Below are 11012 nucleotides of genomic sequence, written 5' to 3'. Positions count from 1 at the left end.
CTGGTGGCGCCCATCCCTCCCCAGGGCAACCTATGTTTCCATCCAGTTTTGAATTGGGAACCTTTTTGCATGATAGGCGAATGTGTGTAACCACTGTACAACGGAAACATAACGTTTGTTGGATCCCTTTACCACTAATGTTGTATAGGCACCATCATTACACCATCCCCTGATGTAAACCCTACATGAGGGAAAGGAAATGCTCAATATCTCAGAAGAGAAAATAACTACAAAAACTAGATATTTAAAGGAGAAGTACGCAATTTGGATTTTTTTTTAACGCAGCCGCCATCTCCAGGTTTTTGCCATCATTGCAGGGTTTGTCAAGCTCTTTATGTGGCACGTGCTAGTACGTGCATTTCTTAGACATCCTCAAATAAATTTTAATTGTTCATCTTTCTAAGGGTTTGGGTTGGCGTTTGGAATCTACTTGAAACAGGCCTTGTTTACAATCACCATTTTTAACCTACACTACATACAAAAAAATGCAGGAGTAAGAACATTTCAATAAAACTGTTCTGCTTCTGTATTAATTCATTTCATGCAGAAACATATATTTGGTTAGAATATTCTGGTTTACTTTTTAATTTTGTATATGGCCTTGTTTTTTTTTTTAAAATTATATTGTATTGTATTCAGTATGCGCTGTTTTTCTTTCTATATCTTTTAAATTGCTCTTTGGGAGATTTTCTAAATATGTATTTATTTATATATATATATTTTTGTATTCATTATGAGTTATTACTTGTTATTTTTATCTCCATCAGTTTTCAAAATTTAACTTTTCTGAATTTATATTTATAAAGCGTATTTCATCGCATTCATTATGTTATTACTTATTGCTTTTCTTTCTTTTGATTAATGTTATTATTTTATTGTATTGAATTATTTTTACGGTAGGTCATTATTTATACCTAATATGTTTTGATTATTTTCCGTAAATTACTTCATTTACACTTTTTTTGTTTTATGCATTTTTTTTATTAATTCGGTTTATTTTTTTTTTCCATTAAAATGTTTTTATTTTATTCACCGATATCATTCATTTAGTCCTTTATTACTTATTCCTTTATTACTCCCTTAGGTACTTTATTTTAGGTCTGTCTCTAAAATTCCTGTTGATTTATCACATACTTCAACCGGAATTGTAGTGTTTCAAAAGGCCTCGCTACTAGAGTCAAGATTAAAACATTGTGCATATGCCTAACTTGATCATTTTCTGCAATAATCTTTAAAAGAAACGTCAGAAATTGCCGTGCCAATGAAATGGGATCCTCTTTGTAATTAAAGCCAGAGAAAATTGGATCATTTTTTGCCTGGACAGCTTTCACATTCCTACCTAATATGGCACTTGAAGCTTTTTGAAGTAGCTTGTATTGGTTTCCCAAATTATACCTTTCATCAGTCAATCGTTTCCAAAAAAGAAAAAAAGGAAAAAAGATGGGCTGATGTTTCAATCCGTTGTCTGTGTGCCTGCCCGTGTTATCAAGAACACACATCTGCCATGCACTCAATTATACCTTATATAAGACGTGATTTTTTTTCATAAGGTCTGGGAGAAAAATCAAGTTTGTGATTGCTGAGTGGACCGTTTAAGGTTAAAGGGGAAAAAAGGGTTTACAACTACAATTCTTATAAAATGAACATGGTTCACGGATACCATAAACCGCTAGGGTCGTCGGGGCACCACTTCCTATTGTGTGTCTTGTGCTAGTGCAGCCTAGTGGCGCCCATCCTTCTCCAGGCCCTTTTTTGGGGGATTGGGGTCCCCCCCACGAAACACTTATAGAAAATCAAAACATAATCAAATTAAGGAGAGGTAGAGAGTAGACAAGACTTAGTCGTGCTCTTACTCCTATGAAAAATCTAAACATTTTTTCATTAGAGAGAGCCAGAGATGAAACACGAAAATATTTGTATTACTATTTTTCTAGAAAATCTAAATATATCCTAACTAGAAAGAGGTAGAGAGGAGACAGGACCAAATTGTGCTATTACTCCTTTATAAAAGCAAAACATATTTTAATGAGAGTAAGAGAGGAGACACGACAAATTACTACTTCTTTAGAATATCAAAAGATATTCTAATTAGGGGGCAGGACAGAGGGGAAATGACAAAATCCAGATTTTTTTTAATACAGTGAACCCCGGGATACGACATTAATGCCTTCTAAAGGTGGGGTTCGCAAAGGGAAATTTCAGTATAGTGAAGGATGGAAACCTACTATAATTAGCTCAGAAAGCTGGTACCCCCGATAACAGCATTAAAATAACAAATTACCATCATATTAAGTACTCCTTATATGCAGTATCATGGTTCACGGATCCCTTAACCACCATGGTCGTGAGGGCAACACTTCCTGTGAAGTGTATTGGGCAAGTACAGCCTGGCGACGCCCATCCCTCTCCCGGCTGCTTTTTTAGGTGGGTATGAGTTGTCTCCCCCAAAGTCTGAATTTATATAGCGCTTTTCAAGTCAATGAAGACCACCCAAAGTGCTTTACAATGTGCCTTACACTTACCCATTCACACACACATTCACACACCAATAGGGAGTCAGCCATGCAAGGCGCCTACCTGCTTATTGGGGGCATTACGGATTCAGCGTCTTGCCCAAGGACACTTCGACATATAACGCGGAGGAGCCGGGAATCGAACCTGCGACCTTTGATCCCAAGACGAGCACCCTACCTCCTGAGCTAATGGCCAGTGTGCAGGGGACACCCTGAACTGGTTGTCAGCCAGTCACAGGGAACACAGAGACACAACTGACTCACTTATACCACATCTAGGGACAATTTGGACCGGCCAATTAACCTGACATGCATGTTTTTGGAATGTGGGAGGAAACCGGAGTGCCCGGACCAAACCCACGCAAGCACGGGGGGAACATGCAAACTCCACACAGGAAGGTTCGATCTCATGACCTCACAACTATGCCGCACACGCACTAACCACTGCGCCGCCGTGCTGCCCCATTTATATCTAGTTTTACAAAATTAGAGTAGGTGAATTCTTAAGATCCTAGTAAACTTGGTTGGTGTATGGAAACAGAACAACAAATACAGATTCCTCTCCTGTAAATAAATCATTTTTCAAAATTTTATGTTGTGTTTACATTTATGGTATCCACTTCTTCGGCCAGGCCTGTACCTGAAAGCCATTGCCTAATCCTGATGTGACGGAATAAATTGCCATTGACCATCATTTTTAAAACAAATTTGTGACACTTGCCGTAATATTTTCTTCCTTATTAATTGACTACAGTATGCAGCTACAATAGAACGACCTCCTTATGCATCACTCATACCTGTCAAGCTCCAGGGCGCCATGCCCTTACAAACTGTCGTATTTTCCCTAACAAAATAATCTTACACCATTTTTTTTCCAAACATGTTTATTTATGAAGTTTAACATGTTATATTGTACATGTGTTTTGTTATATCATATATATTGTTAATTAACATTTTGTTGTGAGATACTGAGTTGCTCGACATGAATAAGGTTTATTATAAAAAAAGTTAAAAAATGAAGTAGCTTGGACGTTCACTGTAGAAGGAAAAAATACATGCAAATATAATTAAGTACAATAATAAATTTTCTTATTCAAATTATGAATTCATTTTCTGCATTAAATCATTGTTGGTAATATACTGATTAAAGGGATAACCACAAACCTGTCTTTTTTCATTTTCTCCTTTTATACTTCCTTTTATTCTTAACTTCTTTATACAGAATAATAATTCGTAATATAATACATGAAAGCAAGTGAGCCGTTTGAGAGCCGGCTCTCTTAAATGAGTTGAGCCGAAAAAGCTAGTTCTCTAAAAAGAGATGGACTTCCTTTCACTACATCAAACCACTCGCTTCGTTTGCAATGAAAAAAACGATACAGAGATTGAGGCTTCCGCGGCAAACTCCTTTGACTTGATTGATTTTCCGTTTGGTGATAGTCGGTGTAAACCGGATGGTACCCATAATTGACAAATTTGCATTTTTCCGTACAGATTTTCTCGTACGTCGTACACGTCTTAAAATGCATAATAAAACCGTACAAGTTGACAGGTATGATCACTTGGCACGTCTATGACATAACGTAAACAAATTCATATAGGCGCTAGCAACTTCTGTCGTTTGTGATAAAGCCAAAAGAAACGAGCGAGGCCATGGGAAAGCTCACCGTTAAGACAGCGTGAAACTCTTAGGCATTTAAGTTGTCCGATCGCCTCGAAGGCCAAACGGCGTCTCGGGCCAAAAACAAAAAATTGGAAATGTTTAACATGTCGGATTTGAAAAGGAAATGTTCTAACGCAAAAATGCTAAATATTGTGTAATTACTATCATACAACCTTGGAAGAGTTGTTCCGTTTAGAACTTAGCTTGATGTGAAAAGCTATCAAGGACCCGACTGAAATCACGTCAAACAGATGATTAATAGTGTTGTTTACTTCGTCCTTCAACTATTGAGCTGAGGAAAGCGTTTCGTTCTTCTAATGACACAAGAAAACAAGTATTTGCTGAATTCATTATGCTGACATATTCAGGGATCAGAATGGAGATTTTCATTTTCAGCTGAAATAGCCAGGGTCCAGGAATAAAGCAGGGCGGAGCCCCCCCAGACCCCCCCAACAATGCGGCCAATTTTTCTAACGGCCGCCAGGGTGCGCCAGAGCAATAAAGGAAAGAGTGAGACAGTCGGATTTTGAATTTGTTTGCTACGCAAGAGAAAAAGTGAAAAAGTCGGAATGCCTTTGGGGTTCAAAAACAGCGGAAATCCGCGGATCCGCGGAAAATTCTGATCCCTGCATATTTTAGTCGGGTTGGTAACAATTAATTCTTATGACGGAATATACAGAGATAGAAAAAGTACAGACGCTCACCTACTTACGACCATTCGACTTACGAAAAACAGTAGATAAGAACATTTTTTAGGGATGTCGAAAAATATCCGGACATTGCTGTAAGTTAGATTTAGTATCATGTGCACCTTTTTCCGAGTACAGGACATTACTGTAGTGCTTCTTTCCGCCACTACCGGCGTGTGGCGCTATGAGAGGTCACTAGGCATCCACCCCGAAGAAGACATCCGGCTTCCTCTTCCGAGTTTGTGTGTAAACATACTATTCTGTATCTCCAGCACGCTAATTGAAAAAATGAAAGTGGAATAAGAAAGCTTGATGCGGTTGAGAAAATGGTAGGATCGCTTTTTTTCAGCCACTTTTTACCACGGAGAAGGAAGTCGCCTAACTGTTGAAGCTTATCTTCCAAAAGTAAGTTAAACCTAACTTAATTTATCTTTAAAGAGCATATTATTTTAGGATTTTTTTATTTTTTAGTACAAAACAATACAGGTTACTTATACAAGCCTTAAACGTACTTATATAAACCTTAAACATACAAAATATAGCATCTCGTTCATAAGCAGGACATCATCTGTATTCATATAGCCACAGCTATTTTTTTTAATGGGATTTAAATCCATAACTAACGAGAAAAGTCAAGAAATTGAGATATGAGGTGTGTAAACTCAACTTTGATTATTTAAATTTTCATGTTATACAGCAAAACCCTTAGCTCAGCTGCACAACTATATTGCTAACTTGATATCAGGTCATTCTCGATGTATAATAACATTTAACTTAACGTTTTGACAGCTCAACCTAAAAATAACAATCAGCAAACTCTAAATACTAGCTATCCAACTAAGTAGATAATTCCGCAGCTAACTAGACAGCTACATAGTTGCTACATATGTAGCTTGATGAGTTATCTAGATAACTACTATGCTAAAAAGCGAGCTTGCTTTCTGGCCACTACCCACACAGCAAAAGCACACAAGATTAACACTTTTCAAATTGCTACATTACAAAAAAAACCCTGCGTGTTAAAGAGTTTCTATACTTTGTGACAGCTACTTAAATGAATGTTTAACAAGCTTATTTTTAACATTTCATTGTACGAATAACCATCAACAAATCCTAGCCCTGCTATTTGGCCAAGTATTGAGGTACCCAGGTACTTTGATGGCAAATGTCAAGTGAGTTACACAGCCAGCTAGCTTTCGCCAAATTCCTATCTGCTACTCAGCCAGCCAGAAAGCTTATCAATGATGAATTTGGTAGGTAGGTAAAAATAAACTTTAATTTTTCTTGTTTATAAAAGAATTTATAAAGTCCTTCAAATCCATTAAAAAAACAAGTCAAACACTTTTAAGAGACGCAAGGACTTGTGTCTTCTCACATTTTGTAAATTTACTCTTGTTAGCCTATATAGCCGGTGCTTTATAATCCGTTTGTTCGGTGGTGATTGATGGTGTCGAAATATGTCACTGCATAAACAGCCATGTGTATGATTTATTCATTTATAACTTCTTCATATATTTTTGTCAAGAACCAGAACAGGATCGAGACCCAATCGCGGGAACAAAAACTGGAGAAAATAACCAACAGGACAAAAACAGACGAAAACAAAACTGGAATCCGAAATTAAACAGGACAAAAACAAACTGGAACGATACTGGACTGGAAATACCAACAGGAAAACAGGACCGAGTCATAACCCACGTCTTGTGGGGCAGAAGTTCGTATGACGGGCTGACAAAAGAAGCAAGAGAGCGCTGAGCTTAATATAAACAGAAAGCCAATCTCTCAACAAGCCGCAACTGGCGCCACATGGGCGGGGCCAATTGGGAACCATGGCAACTGTGACACACGTGAGCGGCCAATTGGGCGCCATGACAACCATGGCAATTTTGTCTTTATTATTTAACTATTTAATCTATTCAGTTGCAACTGTAAGGCTGCGCGTTGTTTCAATTATGTTTTTTTTTTATTTGAGTCGGGCGTTGCTTTGACCTGTCATATTATTTCCTGTTAGAACTGTTAGGCTTTTCATTTCAAATTACCCTTGTTTTATTTTATCTTTTTACTTAGCCCAAGAACTACTCTCCTAGTAAAATTGTAATGGTCAGCTATTTTAACATCACACTTGTGAATCCTGAAGCCATTGTTTTGAAGCTCATTTGTGCCTGGAATATTCTGTAATAAAACTTTTAAGAAACTACTCATCTTGGCTTTTATTTTGACAACATTGATATAAAGCGAACACACGGAGGAAGAAAAGCTTTTCTTTCTTCAATAGTCACTTATAATTTGACGTCAATTTTTTAACTTAGGCCCTGTTACAAGACAGCTTTGAAATGTTGACTCAGAACATAATCAAGGGAACTTTTGCACGGCACCATAGCCGGAAATTCACCGTGAACGCCGGTTCCAGCCGTGACCATTTCGGATCCCAAATTTTGGCCTTTTATAAATTCATTCGACCACATTCTGGCTTTCTGTTGAACACTCAATTTGTGCTTCCTCGAAACTAAAAGTGGAAGAGAAGTCTCTCTGTTTTGCTTTTTTCGAGAGGGTAACTGACTTTCATATACAGTGAGTTCCTTTAAGGTATGCGGTTTGCCTTCGTAGCTTAAAGCGCATCACAGGCATGGCTACTTTTCTGCTCTTGCAGCACAAATTCTATAGCGACGTTTTTTGTTTTCTTCTTCCACAGAAATTGCGGTTGGGCGTTTACGCCAAGTCTCCCCGCAGCTTGTCCTGATTATAAGGTAGACACCAACCCACGGTGCCAGGCAACCAAAACCCTTTCCCCCCTTCTCTTTTCTTCCCTGATCATCTCTGCGGGAGGATTTTAATTAACACAAAATGGAATCACGTTTTGAATAAACAGCGACGGACCGCATGTTTTAATCATCTTAATGTCTTCAGAATCCCTCCGTCTTCTTCTGATTTGTATCTAGAGCTTACTAGCTTCTAGCTAATTAGCCAAGGCAAACAACAACAATCAGCCTCTTGGCTTAATACACTCCGACTCCTTGGCTGTAAATACTCAGTGACTCAGAAGTGTATTGTCATTCACGAGAGCTCTTTATCATCGAGTGGAAAGGAGACCTTTACAAATGGAAAAGACAAAACAAAAGACAAATTGTCAAAGTGGCAAACAAAGACCGAGACTACAAAGGCTGATGAACCTTAAGGCAGATTACAGTTGAATGGGCTAGTTAGTCATTGGGGTTTTGTGGTTGTACACAACATCTGTTGTGTTGAGTGTATCGTTGACTGGAAATGACATCAGTTACAGTTACACCAGTGTATTTTATAAGATTAAACCAAATGACAAAACATCATTTTGTTTGTTTTCGAGGAATAATCTTATCAGAAACCAAGTAATACTATTAATCCTGAGGGAAAAATTTACAGTAGACCACGGGTTAAGGCAACTATACATTATGATGTGGAATATGATGGTTTTTCACTTCATGATTACCATGGAAAGGAAGCTTGTGAAGAAATACAAAGACACACACACACACACCGTGCACCTTGCTAAGGAATATTGCCGTGACAGATTGATGATACCAGCTCAGTAGCCTAGATGGTAAGGCGCCCGCTTTGAGACTGGGAGGTCGGTGGTTTGCGCCCCGGCCGAGTCATTCCTAAGACTTAAAAAGTGGTCGGCGGCGCCCTCTGTTGGCTGCGGCTGCATCGGCTCGCTAGAACGGGTCAGGTGCAATCGACATTTCGTTCTGTGTACATTGTTACACAGAATGACAATACAAGGAAATTATTACTATTATTATTATATGATTACGACAACTATCAAGAATAATGGGAGATTAAAGGAATAAAGTTTTCCATGGACATGACAATCCTTACAATTTCACAAGTGTGAGTTTGAATATCAGTTTTTATTTGAGTCATCAGTTTCCTCCATCATCTGCATACACCCACAAACTCCCATACCTGTCAACCTATACGTTTTTGCTTTACAAAGTACGTTTATTGTGCATTTTAAGACGTGTACGACGTACAAGAAAATCTGTGCGGAAAAACGCAAATTTGTCAATGATGGGTACCATCCGGTATACACCCACTATCAAGAAACAGCAAATCAATCGAGTCAAACTTGTTCGCCGCGGTAGCCTCCATCTCGGTATCGTTTTTTTTCGTTGCAAAAGAAGCCAGCGGTTTGATGCTACTGTCCACATGCGTATGGCGCCTGGGGATTTCCCATCATGCATCATTCCGTGGTAGTTGTGTAGTGGAAGGAAGTCCGTCTCTTTTTGGAGAACCGGCTTTTTCGGCTCAACTCATTAAAGAGAGCCGGCTCTCAAACGGCTCACTTGCTTTGATGCATTGTATTACGAATCATTATTGTTGTATAAAGAAGTTAAAAATAAAAGGAAGTATAAAATGAAAAAAGACAGGTTTGTGGTTATCCCTGTAATCAGTATATTACCAACAATAATTTAATGCAGAAAATGAATTCATAATTTGAACAAGAAAATGTATTATTCTACTTAATTATATTTCCATGTATTTTTTCCTTCCACAGTGAACGTCCAAGCTACTTCGTTTTGAACTTTTTTTTATAATAATTCATGTCGAACAACTCAGTATCTCACAACAAAATGTTAATTAACAATATGTATGATATAACGAAACACATGTACACTATAACATGTTGAACTACATAAATAAACACTTTTGAAAAAAAAAAAAAAAAAAAAGATGTAAGATTAATTTGTATCTTGTAAGGGAAAATACGACAGTTTGTAAGGGCATGGAGCCCTGGAGCTTGACAGGTATGAACTCCACTTTACCAGCTCAAGTCACGTCACACCAAAAAAAGGTATAATTTCCTTTTTCTTCGCATGTATATTTATCTAAACTAGTATTTATTCATTTACACCTGTAACACATAAGAAGTACTTTCCATGTACTATTTTATTACCATGGTTTCATACATATACTGTGTTTTACTTACTATGAGGCCCATGTAAAAGCCTTCAATTTTTTCAAAATCTGACCATGCGCCTTATAATACAGTGCGCCTTATTTGTGGATCAAAATTGAGTTGCAACAGGTCTCGCAACTATGATAAGCAGCCGCGATTCAATTTTCCTCTATAGAAGAAGTAGTGCGCGGTGCCTAGTGGGATATATAGATATATAACGGCATTTCATTTCCTAACCAATGTGTCAATCATCATTTGAATTGGGCACTATTGGCTAAAGTTATTCGTAGGTGGGTTCTTTTTAGCATTTACAGGCTTGTATAGGCCAGAGCGGGGTAAAGCCTGCGATCGGCCAAAAAATATGTGAATCACATTCTAGGTCGGTCATCGGTGTAGAGCAGGGGTGTCAAACTCATTTTAACTCGGGGGCCACACGATAGAACAAACATTCTGTCGGGGGCCGGACTAGTAGATTAAAGAGAAAGAAAAAGAGAGATAAAGAAATAAGAGAAAGAGGGAGGGAAAAGGAGAGAGGGCGGGACAAAGAAAGAAAAAGAGAGAGAGGGGGAGAGAGCGTGAGAAACAAAAGAGATAAAAAGTCAGGAGAGAGGGGGAAAAGAAAGGGAGAGGAAGAAAGAAATCCAAAGAGAAATAAAAAAAACAGAGGGAGAGAAAAGAAAGCGCGAAAGGGTAGAAAGAGAGAAAGAGAAACGAGAGAAAAGGAAAGAAGGAAGTTGGAGCAAAATAAGTTAAAAAGACACAGAGAGAGAAAGAAACAAAGTGCAACAAAGGAATAGAAAAAGAGTGAAAGAGACAGAGACGGAGAGTGGGAGAAAAGGGGTGGAAAAGAGAGAGAGAGAGAGAGAGAGAGAGAGAGAGAGAGAGAGAGAGTAAAAGAAATACAAGTACAGTGTCTTTGTTCGAGGCACCTGGCTTTGGCAACATCGAGTTGACATATTTCAACCTGTAGCTTGTTTTTCTCTTGCGCTTCTCTGAGTGTTGTCTCGCGGGCCGGATTCAATCCCTTAGCGGGCCTGATCTGGCCCGCGGGCAGCCTGTTTGACACCTGTGGTCTAGAGAAAACAATTTTGCTAGTTTGTTTATTTGTAAACAGGAATTATGGTGCTTCACAGACAGCTAGCAACAAGCAACGTCCATTGATGCAGATTTTTGCTGGATTTATTTTTTATTAGTATGCATTATCGTGCGTT

The sequence above is a fragment of the Urocampus carinirostris genome, chromosome 6 (genome assembly GCF_059441175.1).
Source record: "Urocampus carinirostris isolate Australia breed hairy pipefish chromosome 6, RoL_Ucar_1.0, whole genome shotgun sequence".
NCBI classification, from domain to species: domain Eukaryota; kingdom Metazoa; phylum Chordata; class Actinopteri; order Syngnathiformes; family Syngnathidae; genus Urocampus; species Urocampus carinirostris.
Note: the sequence above shows the minus strand (reverse complement) of the source record.